The sequence below is a fragment of the Homarus americanus genome, unplaced genomic scaffold (assembly GCF_018991925.1).
Source record: "Homarus americanus isolate GMGI-L3 unplaced genomic scaffold, GMGI_Hamer_2.0 scaffold55047, whole genome shotgun sequence".
Classification (NCBI taxonomy): Eukaryota; Metazoa; Arthropoda; class Malacostraca; order Decapoda; family Nephropidae; genus Homarus; species Homarus americanus.
The window spans coordinates 662,513-679,891 of NW_024724199.1; the positions used below are offsets into that span (position 1 = coordinate 662,513).

A 17,379-nucleotide genomic window follows, 5' to 3' on the forward strand; every position below is an offset into this window, starting at 1 on the left:
CACACACACACACACACACACACACACACACACACACGCCATTCCAGCATTTTTCCCAACAATTCCCACACTATTAACCCACCACGTCCCGACGTCCTGACCCGCAGGCTGTGGCTCCCCAACAGTAACGGGGGGAGAGGGGATAAGATGGAGTGAGGGGATGATAGGAGTGAGGGAGGATGGGGAGAGAGAGAGAGAGAGAGAGAGGTAGGAAACAAAGGAGGTGGTAGGAAAGGGAGGGAGGGGTGGGAGGGGTGGGAGGGAGGTCAGTTTATTGGAGGCGGGAGGAAGTGTTGAGGCCGTCTGGTCCTTGGACGTGCAATTTGGTGGAACGTGACCGTGTGTGTGTGTGTGTGTGTGTGTGTCACAAAAGCACAACAGTAGCTAACATTAACAACATAAACATGCATATTTACATTTCCTCAGCCAAATCTGTGTACCTAACCCCCTAAGGCGAGTCTTTTCATAAATCACATTAAAAAACTCTCTGTTGGGTGATGTACAATAAAACCTATAAATTTGAGAAAATGTATCGTCGGTAGATTTATCGTAGTTGCGACAATTCTTCATAAAAGGAAAATAATCTCGTATTGTCTTTTTATAATAATTATAAAAATTTTTAATGACATATTTTACTTATTTTTACTTGTCTATTGCTGCCCAAACACATGCTTCGTACACGCTCCTCCAAAAATGGCCTTCTTCCACGCTCCCAAGTTGAGAGCTCTTATGTTTACACAGACATGCATCCAATATCAGTTCATTTTCTTAAAGAACCTTCCAACAATATTTGACCAGGTGAAGTACATCGTAAGTGACGTCAATCAAACGGTACTGCCACCTCACATGTAACCTGCCAGGTAATCTACTGTACCTACAAGAGCTGTTCTCCTACAAAGAAACATTACCTCCCTCTCTGGTAGTCAAACACAGCTACCTTTTGTTGAGTTACTCGTGCGTACTGAATGAGGTTCCAATATTTTAAACTAATAATCAAACTACACAAATGTATCTTACTGACTAACACCATCCAATATTTTCACCTTTACGTTACAGCTTCTATAATAAATACCCGATAACAATTAGGAATTATTGGAGTATCGCAACACTGATATAATCACATCGTAAAATAAATAAAATACCCATAACTATATCAGGACAACTAGCTGCCTCAGTCGTCATTGTATCATTAACCTCACAAATAAAAAGCATTAATTTAAGAACAGTTGATGCGAATACTTGTTTTATGACACTGGATTCTGTTAGTATCATTATTTAGTTGTTTTATCCTAACACAGTGTCGCTACCGGACGTAAAACCCTTTTATTACTTACGACGTTTTATATTGAGGAGAATGTGACCTGAGTTAACCTAATGATTAATACGTAAACGGCTGACACACCTACAAATGTCTAGGAGTCATCTGAACCCATTGTGTGTGTGTGAGTAGTAACCCGCGGAAGGTGTAAATAACTTTCATTTCTAAAAAGTATTGCTAACTTTCTCCTATACTATTCTATACTATTCTATTTTTATATTGTCAAGTGGTTCCCCTTTAACTGGGGCTTCCCGCCATTTACGTCAGTAAAAGTCGTTTCTGTTTTAAAGCGATGAAATTTTATTCGTATTTTTACTGTGTGGCAACACCGTCATTCATTGTTTTTATGGGGATCTGTTAATACCTCTCTCTCTCTCTCTCTCTCTCTCTCTCTCTCTCTTTTCTCTCTCTCCTCTCATACCTACTGGGTCTTGGACACGAGCTTCATTAGTGCAGGTGACCAGAGCTCACCTCCCTTCAAAAGAGGTTTCTTATTCCCTCGCCGTAGCCGTTCAGGTCTGGCGTCCGTGCGCCAGGCAATACTCTTCCACTTGTGGTCATTTTCTTACGTTGTGGAGATACTGGGAGCTGCCCGGGCTGATGCTGAACTTGTGGTGTGTTTTGTTCAGTCCTCAGAGCCTGCAGCCAATAGTTCCTCTTCTGGGTGTATGAGTCTCTCTCTTGTTATATTCCATTACAATAATTACTACCTTTTAGAAAATGTGTAAGTTATTTAATGTCGTATTTTAATAATTAAATATATTCGTGTAATTTTTTCTACAATATCAGTTTGTGTTGTCTGAAAAACAAAAACACCTGCTGCTAAATATATTATTTCATTAAGCACAGACCCTATAATCTCTGTTTTACTATCTTATATATTATATTATCACTCTTGAATCATATGAAGCAAATGAAACAAACTAAATCTTCTTGAACTGACGCGTTTAATTTTTTTCACAAGTTAAAACCTTGGTGTTAAAATTTAGTATCTGACCCACTGTTCCGCCTCGCTTAAGCTTCCAGGAGTAGTTGAGGGTAAGAAACGGAAGCCCTGACCTGCTTTTTGATGGTCACAAACATTAAAGATTTTCCTCCCTTTTTTTCTCGGGGGAGGTGTCCTAGTGTAAGGGACGCCACATGTCAGTGTTCAGACCATCGTGAAGGACAGCTGATCATTCTCACCTCACTACTCCTTTCTTACGTCCTCGACACACACACACACACACACACACACACACACACACACACACACACACACACACACACACACACACACAAGGCTACTTCTGACTCATGAGACCTTCCTAACTCACTAGACCTTCCTGACTCACTAGACCTTCCTGACTCACGAGACCTTCCTGACTCACGAGACCTTCCTGACTCACGAGACCTTCCTGACTCACGAGACCTTCCTGACTCACGAGACCTTCCTGACGGGGAAAAGAGAGGAGTCGGTCGTCCTCTTTCCAGTATAGGTGTCAGGCTCTCACCTCTGATTGTGTCCCAGTGTGTTGCCGTTGTCCCTAGAGGTCATGGTGGTGAAGGAGCGGAGGATCGAGGAGGAGAGGAAGAAAGGGAAGGAGAAGAAAGGGGAAAGGAAGGAGAAGGAGAAGAAGGGGAGGGGGGGAAGGAGATGATGAACGAATAGGAGGAGATGGGGAGGAAGAGAAGGAGAAGATAGAGAACGTGACGAATGAGAAGAAGAAGAAGAAGAATATGTAAGAGGAGAGGAGGTGAAGAATAAAGAAAGAGAAGACAAAAAGAGATGAAGGAGTAGAAAATAAGAATAAGTGATGTAAAAGAGAAGAAGAAAACGATGCAGTACAAGAAAGAGGTGGAATCACATAAGAGAGAGAGAAGATGAAGGAAGAGAAAGAAGTGAAGAAACAAAAGATGTAGAAGAAAAGTGTAAAAGAGAATGAAAAAATAATATATAAATGCAAACAATGATGATAAAATAGAGAATTATAATAGTCGACTTCTTGTTGTTGTTGTTGTTGATGATGAAGTTAATAATGATGATTTAGGTGTCGATGAATAAGAAGAAATAAAGAATAACAAATACAACAAAGAAAAGGAAGAAAAATGAAGAAAATAAAAAACATCAACAAAAAAATAATTTAATTAACAAAACAAACATGACAAAGTAAAGACAGTATAGAATAAAACAAGTGCAAAAAAGGTGATAGACAATTGAGAGACAGGAGAATGGAAAGGAAGAGAAGAGGAGAGAGCTGTGGTGAGGTCTCCTATTCCACACACACAATAATGGTGGGCCTTTCTTTCAGTCACAGGATATCATTTAGCTGTGGCAATGCCTCTCTTGTTTCCAGCCAGTGCTGTTTAGCCCATCCCATCAGTAGCTGGTCTTTTATTTCCAGTCAGTGATGGTAGGTAGCTGTTCCAGTCAGTGATGGTAGGTAGTTGTTCCAGTCAGTGATGGTAGGTAGTTGTTACAGTCAGTGATGGTAGGTAGTTGTTCCAGTCAGTGATGGTAGGTAGTTGTTCCAGTCAGTGATGGTAGGTAGTTGTTACAGTCAGTGATGGTAGGTAGTTGTTACAGTCAGTGGTGGTAGGTAGTTGTTACAGTCAGTGATGGTAGGTAGTTGTTCCAGTCAGTGATGGTAGGTAGCTGTTCCAGTCAGTGAAGGTAGGTAGTTGTTCCAGTCAGTGATGGTAGGTAGTTGTTACAGTCAGTGATGGTGGGTAGTTGTTACAGTCAGTGATGGTGGCATTTTGTTACAGTCAGTGATGGTAGGTAGTTGTTCCAGTCAGTGATGGTAGGTAGCTGTTCCAGTCAGTGAAGGTAGGTAGTTGTTCCAGTCAGTGATGGTAGCGTTACAGCCAGTGGTGGTAGGTAGTTGTTATAGCCAGTGATGGTAGGTAGTTGTTAAGCAGCTGCGATGGTAGGTAGTTGTTACAGCCAGTGATGGTAGGTAGTTGTTACAGTCAGTGATGGTAGGTAGTTGTTACAGTCAGTGATGGTAAGTAGTTGTTACAGTCAGTGATGGTAGGTAGTTGTTACAGTCAGTGATGGTAGGTAATTGTTACAGTCAGTGATGGTAGGTAGTTGTTACAGTCAGTGATGGTAGGCAGATGGGCTTAGCGTTAAACTTAAGAAATGATAAAGAGAAAAGCGTGTTAAAATTAAATGAGCTTGATGTAAATTTAAAACAAAGACAGTGATGAATTATGAAATTGAACCCAAAACAAATCTTGAAGAATGTTGAAGGGAGGAGTTGAAGAGCAAGATACAAAATAGTGATGGAATGAGTTGAGAATGATATCATTAAAGAGTAGGAAAAACATTCAGGACAAAATAACAAAGAACGAGAAAAAACACTGAGTGAATAACAAAGAATATTCTTTAGAAAATTAATATGAAAAGAAGGTTAATAAAATGGAGTGAGACTTACAAAGAACTTTTCTCAGAAATAAAAAGAAATGTAAAAAAAAAAATGAAATACGGAATTGCAAGAAGATATGATGTGAGGGCAGGAGATATACCTTCAAGGTGTTGAACAGAAAAATCAAGGAAATGAAACAGAAAGGAGGACATCAACGCAGTAGTAAAGATAATAAATTAGTTTCTGAGGCAAAGAAGTAAGAGGAAGGTGAACAGAGTGTGAAAAAGAATCGTAAAATTAGAATAATAGAATTCAGGTACAGAATGAAAACGAAATAAACATCGAGATACCAGCTTTGGAAACAAGTAGAGACAGCTGCGAGCAAAACTAAAATTTTTAAAACTTGTGGAGTTAATCTTCTTCCAGCAGAATTTATAAAATGAATTGGTAGGAAAAGGATCAAATATTTCACTACAGTATTTTAGTGTCTTTACAACGAAGGAGAATTCCCAATGGCTTGAAAACATCAGCACTGTATTTGTGTTATTTCCTATAATGCCAGGAGTCTTAGAGTACATCCAGATTAGGATAATCATTTAATAAGAAATGAATGCAAAGTTTTAAATAGACAGGGGGTTAGACAAGGCTGCATGCTGTCTACAGCGCTATATAACGAATAGTCAGAATTTTTAGGCAGATAAGTTGTAAGAAGTGATAAAAGAAATAAAAAAAAATTGCTGAAGTAATAATATGTATTCAGTACTCTGATGATACGGCTCTTACTGCAGATAGTGAAGAGGAATTACAAACACTGGTTTACTGATTAATGGAAAAAAAAGGTTATTTGTAAGTTAGAATTAAAGTTATGATGATAGATAAGAAAACAAGATTAAAAGGAGAATAGGACAAGGAAAAAAAAGCAGTATTCAGTAATCTTAGAGACCTGTTAAAAGGGAACATTATTTTCAATTTGAGAAAAAGGGGCTGTTGAAAGGTAAAGTATCGTCAGTACTGTTGGGTCAGGATAGTGGACACCTTCAGCAGACACCAGAAGGAGGTGAGATACTTCCAAAATGTGACGCTGCAGGAGAATGTTAAAGACAGGTTATACTAACAGAAGAACAAATGGAGAAGTAATGATATTGGTTACCGTAACGAGAGAAATGATAATATAAATTTATAGAGTAAGTGAAATGAGATACTTTGGCCATATTATTAGAGATGAAAGGACAAGGGTAGCAACATTAATAAGCAATATTGAGTGTGCGAGGGTCAGAGGAACGCAGTGACGGGAAAGGACAAATGATATTAAATGTCTGGTCCTCAGAGTGATGTAAAATCTGGGAAGATTGATAAAGACATCCTGTTAAAGTTTGCTGTGGTTGTCAACTCTCAGATATTATGAGGATGGTCCCCTCGTTGAGTGATTCGTCTTTACAGTGGGTGTGTTGACTAAGGATTGTCTTACAGTGTCGTAAATTGTTCATTTTTTTCTGCTGTGGGTCATCATTCAGTCCGTCTGTTGGATGTCGCCCCAGAGGTGTAGTGACTCTTCTTACTAGTGGCTGAGCTGTTCTCTCCCGGTCCAGACGGGTTTATCCCCCCAGAGATGGATGAAGTTTGTCTCACGAACCTTGTGTTGATGTTTTCTTCTCTAGTTTGTGCGGGTGATCCTTCCTAACCAACGTTGAGGTAACCCGTCCCTCATCTGCTGTGAGTTTTTCTCTCTCACTCTCTCAATCAAATGTGTTTGTCTATTAGTCAATGAAGTTACTTGTTTTTCTTTCGAATGGTCCTCATAACAGCTACGCTAAACAATGTGTTATCAATATACGATTGTGTTCACTAAGATGCAAAAGTTGAACCATGGAACTCACCTTTAGAACAACAGTGAATCTATGTCTATAGGATCAAGAATGTCTTCCTTGGATTCCTCTTGCAAAATAGTTCTCGGAAGGAGCCAAAGTATATATAAAGTTGAGGTGAAGTAGTGTGGGGAGGCGACTTAAAGGTACACACTGGTCCTGTGACGCGCAGCTGGGAGACTCGTGACCTCTCTCTCTCTCCCCAACACTAGCCTCCAGGGATACAGTATAAATAACAACAAAGACTTATGACTCTTGCTGCCTTTTTTCCACCCTATTCACTTGGGAATGAAGCAAAGGTCGGTATAGAGAGACAGTAGATATCTTACTAGTGAATACTGGCGATGCATTTTTATTATTTTCAGTCACACAAAAGCATTGTACTCGCTTATATAAGCGTACCTCACCGTGTGGAATCCAGAGCCAAACGAGTTTTTGATTCTGCCAATATCAGAGGCAGCTGGTGAAGAGTTCTACCATTGATACCCGGTTATTAATGACATGGGTATCAGGGTACGAAGTATAGCATCACACTTTGATTTAAGGTCAGCAATATAATGACCTCTAGTTCTAATGGGTCCATGTTTTAATGGTTGGGTTGGTTCAGGTTACGTTACGGCCTGTTAGGATTTGAAGCCCATTTGTACAGCAACCAGGCTGACGATGTGTGGGATCGAGTACCAGTGGCGTGTGTGTGTGTGTGTGTGTGTGTGTGTGTGTGTGTGTGTGTGTGTGTGTGTGTGTACTGTAGCTGTGACATGTTGTGCAGTCGTCCAGAGTGGCTGTCGGCAGTGATCCATGTCCGGGGGAAAAATAAGTGAGAGAGATAGTGGGGGAAGAGATAGGGAAATAAAAAAAAAGGAATAAAAGTAGAGAGAGAGAGAGATAGTGGGAGGGAGAAAGAAAGATACAGAGACAGGGAAAATGTGGAGAAGGAGGGAGAGAGAAAAAGAAAGTCTTGCACTGGCACCGATACAATCATCCTTTGGCTTAAAAAGAGTCCAGGTTAAAGAAAGAGACAGTCAGACAGACGGGAAGAAAGAAAGAAAGAGTTAGTGAAGGAGGGAGAGAGAGAGAGACGAGAGAGAGAGAGAGAGTTGGGAGGGAGGGGGGTTGAGGAAGGGTAAACTTACCTCACCGTAACACATCTGGACAAATAAAAAGACAGACAGACAGACAGACAGGCAGGCAGAGAGACACCAACAAAAGGGCTTAAGTACCTGTTTCGTTACAATAGACAGACAGACAGACAGACAGACAGCTCACACGCTCTCCGGGTGAGGAGTTTCCCAGTTACTGTGCGATCGATTCCTCCTCGCCAGACTCGAACCTAATAACACTCCCAGCTACCAATCCATTGCCCACCCTCCTTGCCCTTCTTGCGTCTTCCTCTTCTCAACATCTATTGCCTTATTCTTGCCCTCCTTATCCCCCTTCTTCTAATAGTTCATTCTCTTACCCTTGCCCTTCTTGCTCCTGCCTCTTCTAAAGGTATGTTAACCAATCCTGCCCTCCTTGCCCCCCATAATTATTATTTTTTACTATACCTTGTCCTTCCACACTCATCATTGCTTCTGTTCTTTCCACCTTATTGAATCCCATCTGTTTGCGTGTGTATTATATCATACTCTCTCTCTCTCTCTCTCTCTCTCTCTCTCTCTCTCCTGACCCACGTTCTTCCAATAGCGCCTTTTTTTTTGAACCTTCAACCTCTTCTTTCCTTCTTTCGCCTCCTCTACCTTCTCTATCTCCCCCTTCCTCCTCTATCTCCTCCTCCTACCCCTCCTCTACACCTCTCCGTTCCCTGTAGTATACTGTGAGACAAGACGATAGCACAACTTATTACAGTTATGTCAACAACAATGGCCTCCAAGTCCTTCCGTGTCGCCCGCCATTAACTTTCATTTATACCATGAACAAGAACCCGAGTGCTATATGCTTACGACACCCGGCGGCTGTCCTGGGGGAAAAAATGGGGATATTATGTCGTCAGCTCAAGGCAAAGGGAAAGTCTCGATATCGCCGTATACTTCCGCCATGTGTGTGTGTGTGTGTGTGTGTGTGTCGGTGTGCGTTTTAATATGGTATTACTATTTATATATGGGGAGTAATTATGGGGTAATATGTCAGGTAATTAAAGGTATGGTCGAGGGTTATAGTTTTTTTCTCTGCCTGATTACTATACTCATTCATTTCTCCCTTTCTTCCTTTCTCCTTCCTTTCTCCTACTTCTGATCTTTGTTACCCCCCCCTTCCGCCCTTCATTCATTACACACACACACACACACACACTCACACACCACACAGACACCTGTCTGTCAACTCCTCCTACTTCTCCTCTCGTTAACAGAACATTGCTTCCTCCCTCCCTCCCTTCCCTTTACCCCTTTCCACCCCCCCAATCAATAAAGTGACGCACAGGGACACGCATATTCTCACACCTCTTCCCATAACCCCTTCCTCTCCTATTTTCCCCCCTTCCCTCTCCTACTTTTCCTCCCCTTCCCTCTCCCCCTGTCATATATATTTTTTTTATCACCCGCCCGTAAAAAATCTACTTAAACACAAACTTTGATCGAGCATTAGGTTTTATAACGTGTGAAATCTGGCTTATAACAGATGGACCGTGAAGAAATCTGTTTAGTGGAGGTTAAGTCAGATTTATAGTTGGTGGGTCAATTTATTTTTTATTTTTTTCTTCAGATTCCATTACGTCATGTTGGAATTGATGTGAGGAGGCGTATGTGATTGAGGGTGTGGATAGGAGAGAGAGAGAGAGAGAGAGAGAGAGAGAGAGAGAGAGAGAGAGAGAATAAAGAGGTCAGGGTCAGAGAGTAGTTTAGCCTCGTCCTAGCTAGTGTGTGTGTGTGTGTGTGGAGTAGTGACCTGCACCCACCTGCTGCTGAGACTATAAATTTATGACGATATTCTGCATAATATTGCCTGAATATCCATTTACCTATACGACAGACTTGTGTGAATTGCATTTGCATGTTTTAGTATAATGCGGCGTTATATTTCGGAAACACTTTGTTCGTAATTTATTATGTGTAAGAGTTTAAAACAGTTTTGCATGCATGAAAATCAACAATCCATAATTTTTTCTTTTTTTTTTACCTGGAAATAGTAAGGGAAGGTGCAATTGACAGCGGTGGCGTATAATATGACACTGTCGATAGTGTTTGCAATACCCAGGTAATTTGTCTTCCACCCCACAGCCAAGAAGATTAATTCGAGGGTGATAAAGAGCTACCTGTACTTGAAAACCTGGAGGTGAGAGAGAGAGAAAGTTTGAGTTGTCGCGAACTGCGAGGAATAGATAATAAGAGAAATGAAAGGCAAGATGTTCGCTGGAGTGATAATTAAACATCGTATTGGTGACAAGAAGTGGTGTAGGAAGTCGTCTGTCTAAATATAAAGAACGAGAGATATTACGCTATCTTAAGTTCCAATAATGTGTAGAATAATGATGGTGAGGATAGTGAGCAACGGAGGTGTTTGGCACAGGCTGGAGGTGAGAGCTGGATCACGGATAAGACGTGTGGCTTTAAACTAGATCTTGTCGAGGTGGGTTAAGAGGGACACGAGAGGTAGTCCTTCACCTTCCCGGCACGTGGGGAGGGAGAGCAGCATCCAAAGTGAGGATGGACACAGCCTCGGTAAAGAGTGAGAAGTGGAGAGGAGAAGAAGACAAATAACATAGCAAATACGAAAAAGACATCCAGGTATTTTACTTCCACATCTATTTTTAGTTAACACAAAGGTATGTAAAGACTGTGAGTGGAATAAGAGGGTAATGGTGGATACATGGCTCTTCCACGACTCATTCTTGATTACTCTCTTCCTCGGTATATTCTTGGGGTAAATGGGGGGATCGCTCGGCTGTCTTAACCATCTTTGGAAAAGTAAAAATCTTAGAAGTGTGGACAAATGATTTTGAAACTTGGTAGAGACATCAGTGCCCGCAAGAGTTCCTATAATTTGATGGCCGGTTTAATCTGATTGTATCAGGGATGTATTAATACTGTATGTTCGACTAAATACATATCCAGTATACATACACGTAGAATCTAACTTAAAAAAAAATCAATAAATTACAAATATATTAATGAAGTATTGTAGTATTTGGAAGATAACTCACAAAAAAATAAACCATTGGAAATTTATCATGTTAGGAATGGGGAAGTGTAGAAAAAATGTAGAAAAAATGAAAGAGAAAAGAGAAAAGCAAAAAAAATATTAAGACTATATTAAAGTTGTACAGTAAGATATATGAACAGATAATCATGGAGACGTGAGGTGCGTGTATCACTGTGTCATAAGAGGAATTACCACAGAGAAAAACCTTGGCGGTGGTAGAGACTCTCCAGTGAACATTCGTGACAGAGATAACACCAACATTCCTAAGGTAGAGAATATATCACGTGTCTCTGAAGTACAAGGGGGGGGGGTGGGAGCAACAAGGAGGGAGGGGTAACAGGGGGAGGGTGGATGGAGGTACAAGGAGTTTTACTAATAAACTAAATTGTTTATATCGAAATAAAAATATATTAATGTTAAAAGGAAATAATTAACTTGTATAACATTTTTGAGTATAGAATATCTAAGGGGTGAAAAAAGTCATTCTAAAAATACAATTAGCTATTACATCCATATTAACATTGTAAAGTGTTATTTATAGGTTAATAATGTTATCCATGTATGTAATTTGGAAGATAATAGTTAATTAACAAAATATTTTAGTCATTACTGAACATTGCCTACAAATCGCGTTTACAACTTGTCTATTATTGTTTTTGTTTGTTGTTTCTCGTTCATTATACATTATATATGTTACCTCCACTACAGCCTGACCACCCTACCTCCACTACAGCCTGACCACCCTACCTCCACTACAGCCTGACCACCCTACCTCCACTACAGCCTGACCACCCTACCTCCACTACAGCCTGACCTCAACTCCTGCCTCCAGCACACAGCCTGACCACCCTACCTCCACTACAGCCTGACCAATCTCTACCCAGCTCACATCTGACCACCCCACCTCCACTCACAGCCTGCTGACCACCTCTACTCCACCACAGCCTGACCACCCCACCTCCAGCCAGCAGCCTACCACCCTACCTCCACTACAGCCTCCTGACCACCCTACCTCCACTACAGCCTGACCACCCTACTCCACAGCCTGACCCCAATTCCACTCCACTGCCAGCCTGACCACCCCACCTCCACTACAGCCTGGACCATTCCCACTCCACTACAGCCCGACCCACCATCACCTACAGCCTGACCACCCTCACCTACACACCCTGACTCCACCTTACTCTCCACTATAGCCTGGGATCCACCTCACCCACTACAGCTTCCACCAATTCCACCTACATCTACACACCCTGACCACTCCCTACCTCCATTCACAGCCTGACCACCCTACTCCACTAAGGCCTGACCACCCTACCTCCAACACCACAGCCCTGATCTAATCTCAGCCTCCACTACAGCCCGACCACCCTACCTCCACTACAGCCCGATCCACCTGCCTCCATCTACAGCCCACCCCACTTCACTACAGACCACCCCACCTACACCACACCCCTGACCACCTCACCTCCACCACAGCCTAAACTTACATCCTCACCTGCACCACACCCTAATCACCCTCCCCACACCCTGACCACCCTCACCTCCACTACAGCCTAACCATCCTCACCTCCACTACAGCCTAACCAGATCCCTACCTGCACTATTGACTTGACCCTCACTCTGCACCACACCCCTGACCACCTCACCTACACTACAATCCTGAATTCCTATTACCTATTACCCTGACCACCCTCACCTACACCACACCCTGACCACCCTCACCTACACCACACTTTGAAATTTAAGGCAGTGAAACATTACTCCATCATCTACCATGTTTAACTTATCATAAAATACCAATATAAACATTTTATTTCCACACTTATCAGAGATACTAAAGAAATTAATAACCGATAAAAAAAATGAAGGTAATGTACGTGTGTTTGTCTGTAGGCTAAAGAGAATGAATGTTGTTATTAGAAGAACCGCTACCATGACGCTAAGGGTATCCCATTACGTAATGAAGATTGTTCACACTGAGATGAAGATGAATGTGCTGTGCCTGCAAGAAGGACGGCGAGGTGATGGTGATTGCGAGAATGATGGATATAGCGTGAGATACATTACAAGAGAGAGAGAGAGAGAGAGAGAGAGAGAGAGAGAGAGGTGGGGTGGCGAGACTAATAGAAAAAATGGGGGTTTTTACTGAGGGAAAAATAATGGTTAGGATAAATCAGGAGGGAGACACGTATGAAAATAATAACTATATATTAAAAAAACCGAACTAAGGAAAAGACACCTAAGGGAAAAAAAGAAACGAAAACGTGTATAGGGAACAGATAAAGGGAGGATGAGGTAAAGAATTAAGTAAAAGATATGGATGAGATAATTAAGATTTGGGATAGGATGAATAATTTGAAGTTATGAGGCAAGATGATGGAAGGGAGAGATAGAGATTTAAGAAAAGATGTGAGGAGGTAAAACTGTAGCAGATATTGTAGGGATAATGAGGGAAAATAGTAGTAGTAGTAGTAGTAGTAGTAGTAGTAGGAGTAGTAGCAACATTATTTTTTGTATATTAATTATAAAGTCGACGTCAGGAAAACACACATAACATTCTATTAAACATTACATAAACATCCTAGAACATTTAATCTCATAACTGATTGAAAACATCTTAGACCTTCTTAAAAAAAAAATCAAAACATGTAATAATTTAAAATACAAAACAAGATAATGTAAAATTGACTTCAAATCTCCAATGGCAAAAGGCGACGTAAACACGAGAGAAGCACATCAAGCTGGTAAATAAATTCTGGAAAATTGTAAGAAAATACGAAATACAGTATTTCCTCTGAGTGATTGAGAGGAGTATTTGTTGCCGTGTTCCCCCTCGGGTAAAGACTGAACCAGGTAACGATAATGTACCTTTAGTTATATATCATAGTGAAAAATGATTCGGTGCTGATTCGGGAGTTCGAACACTTACCGAACACGTAACGAAACACAGATGCGAGATAATTATTAAAGAATTATTCAACCATAGAATATTTAATAAACAAGTAAATAGAAAATTATTGAATAAACATGTAAATAGAAGAAAATTGAATACACAAGTAAATAGAAGGATATGGTTATAGAGATACAATAATATGATGGAGGAAAATGAACAGAGTAATTAGGGATAACTTATTCACGGTATGAAGACTGACTTAAAACTTGGGAACAAATAGATACCTGATCTTAATGACCAATAATGATGTTTAAGAGTTACCTGTTGTAGAAAATTGAAGGTAGTGTGGTTGGTACTGTACTTGATAGGCTTCTCTTCCTCACCTGTCAACTTAAGTGTCTACCTGTATATTCACCGCTGGGTAGATAGATAGGGTGTACCTTAGGAGCGAACAAGCGACACTTAGGACATGATTCGAGTATTTTTTTAATTACTCGACCGCCACCCTCCAGATCGTTTAGCTTAACATCAGGTAAATTTATTTATGTGTAAAAGGTCACCAGAGACAGCCAGATTCTCTCACGCTGGCCACCAAGATTAGTACTCCTGGGCTGGCGTGCACAGGGGAAGGAACTAATCTGTCAAAGCACTCGCCAAACTTTATGGGAATTACGGCCTCAGTGTTTAACTATTCGGGTGATAATAGCAGCTCGTGCCAGTCTGTAGCCAGCAAAAGTTTTATCCACGAGGTATCAATATATATTTTAAAACCAGTTCGGGTACAGTTTTATCTAGTAATTTTGCCTGAATGATATTTATAAAAAAATCTGTCCTTAATTGGTGAAGGAGAAATCAAACTTGTATGAGAAAGTTTAGACGTAAAAAAACACATTAAAAAAAGAAAATAGACGCCAAAAAGTTGTCCGATCACCGTGTATAATGTATGCGGCAAAGCGTAAAGGAATGGGAGGGCGACTGTGCCTTAATGTGAGGAAAAACGTGAAAAATTGAGGCGTGAAACTGTGGTAAAGATGGATGTCTGGAGTGTACAAGTAGGACGGGCTGTTGTGGTGGTGATGGAGAGGTTTATGGAAATTATAGGTCGTATAGAGATACAGACAGACAGACAGACAGGAGAGAGAGAGAGAGAGAGAGAGAGAGAGAATATCTAGTACCATTATAGCATCTATGTAGTAAAAGGATTAAAATATAAAGCATAATGTAAAACTCTACGGTTTTTACGACCCACATTTCACTATGTAGCGCCATTGGGGCCGTAACTTGAGAAAGTACATTGAATAGTGAAACGTGGGTCGCAAATACCGTAGAGTTTTACCTCATGATTCCTATTTTCTTAATCCTTTTACGACATAGATGCTATAATGGTACTACATACTATCTCTCTCTCTCTCTCTCTCTCTCTCTCTCTCTCTCTCTCTCCAACACATGCATAATAACTTCAGTCGGGATGGAACGAAAAAAATATTAATGTATAAGAATAAAGTTCAAAATATTGATGAAAAGAATTTGATAATAATAATAATAATAATAATAATAATAATAATAATAATAATACCATAGGAAATTTTCTCTTGTTTTCCCATTCAGATCCAAGAGGCTTATTTTAATGTAAAGAAAGAAAGTAAGAACCCCCCCCCTACCAGAAGCGATAAATTTCCCAACAAGTTTTTTTCTCTTTTTTTCCTCGTTTTTTTACTTGGTTTTATTTCTTCCTGGCCATGATAACGAGACCCACAAAATGATGGGATGTGTCTGTTATTATAATTATTATTATTATTATTATTATTATTATTATTATTATTATTATTATTATTATTATTGTCGTTGTCGTTGTTGTTGTTGTTGTTGTCGTCGTCGTCGTCCTAAGAGGGATTCACACAAACATTGTCTTATAATAACTGGTATTATAACCCAAAAATGTCGAAAATAATATATGTACACACACACACACACACACACACACACACACACACACACACACACCAGAAAGGGGACCACTCTCCAATCTGGCGGTGGTGGCGAGTGAGTGTGAATTCTTAAAGGTTTGATGAATATTGTGGGCACCGACCACCTGCGACCTGGGTCACTCTGGCTCTTGCTTCCCACACCTGCTGTTGCCTCCCACACCTGCTGCTGCCTCCCACACCTGCTGCTGCCTCCCACACCTGATAGTGTATGTCTCTCTGCCTGTCTCAACCTATTTTAATCATTTAACACGCTAACCAACTACAGTACAGTATATTAACCCAGTGAGCTGCACCATAGGTTTATAAGTTATGTTTACTAGAATATCTTACAAGAACAATAAACGTGCCGAGTGTTTCCTGCCACCAACTGAGAACTGATGAGAAACACACTCTTGACCCCATGAGGAATGCCTTTTAGTTGTTTGTGTGATCATGTAACTACACAAAGTAAATATGTACTTACGACATGTATTGCTCCCGTTTCTGACGAGCAGTATTCCTCACCTGAAACAAAAAGACTATATTAATTAACAGAAATAATAATAATAATAATAATAATAATAATAATAATAATTCATAATAATAATAATAATAATAATAATAATAATAATAATAATGGCAAAATTGAAAGTCGTTTTATTAATAAATGCTGTGCAAAATAGTGATGTAAATTAAAATAAACAGAGACATGAATGCGTTAACAACATGAATGGTTGGCTCTGTGAACACTAGTTGTGGGAATTAATTACATTTTCAAGTATTTATACATACATAATATATTTTTTTCATTTTATAAGTGAGATTAATATGATATTTTTCACCAATATTGTTGCAATGAATTTTAGGTCTAAATAAAATTGTAAAAATCATCGAAAGTGGTTTTATGATTTAAGTGTTGACAGGTAATTGGTTGTAGGCCTAACCTAACCTAACCTATAAGTGGTACCATTAAGGCTGTGTTTAGTGAGAGAGTGAATAGCATCTGTACCGGATCAGCTCTAAACCATGAATAACTAGATAGATCGTTAGATACATACATAAATACATACATACATACATACATACATACATACATACATACATACATACATACATACATAGATGGATGGGAGGAGAAATATACACTGTATAGCTGAATGGATGGATAGATTAACAGCTGGATGGATGGATGGATGGATGGATGAATGGAGAACAATAAAAACAAGCGGTACAATGTTCTCTCCACCCCCTTCCCCCAACTCCCCCCTCACCACCTTCCCTTCCTCCGCTTCCCTCCCTAGCTTCTCTCCCCTAGCTCCTCATCCACTAAGGTCATGTGCCCTTCAGAGATGAGCGGCCGGAATTATATAGAAACTTTGACATTCTGTGATAAAAGACACATTTTTGCTTAAAGTTAAAGGAGGGAAAATTGTTTTGCACTTAATATGACAGGAAGTGTAAGTACGTCTGTCAGTGTGTTTAGGTCTCTTTAGGTCTGTACTTGAAAGACACGTGTGGGGGATTAAATCTCAGCCTGTTAAAACACTTGCTTATTATGCCATGCCATCCACTTTTTACCGAGATCAAGCCAGGGTTCAGAAAGGTACACTTATGGTTAGTTTAGGTTAGGTTAGGTTAGGTTAGGTTAGGTTAGGTTAGGTTAGGTTAGGTTAGTAGTACTGTACGGTAGACTAAGTTGAAGAAGAGTACCTTACGTTTTAAACTGGTTTAATTATAGTTAAGTTAGGGTTACAGTTGGTTAGGTTAACTTCATTGGTGGGAGGGGGTTAGACTATGTTACATTTGGTTACGTTTGATTAGGTTAGGTTAGGTTAAGGTTAGG

General features: G+C 40.1%; 1 protein-coding gene across 1 annotated transcript in view; it reads right to left on the reverse strand.

Moving 5' to 3' along the window:
* The window catches only part of LOC121864086, a 216,359-nt gene extending 200,298 nt beyond the window's left edge, over nucleotides 1-16,061 (reverse strand). Inside the window, exon 1 of the mRNA XM_042362995.1 lies at nucleotides 16,021-16,061. The gene's annotated coding sequence lies outside the window, so the exon portion shown is untranslated. The remainder of the gene's footprint in view (nucleotides 1-16,020) is intronic.
* Nucleotides 16,062-17,379: the final 1,318 nt, after the last annotated feature.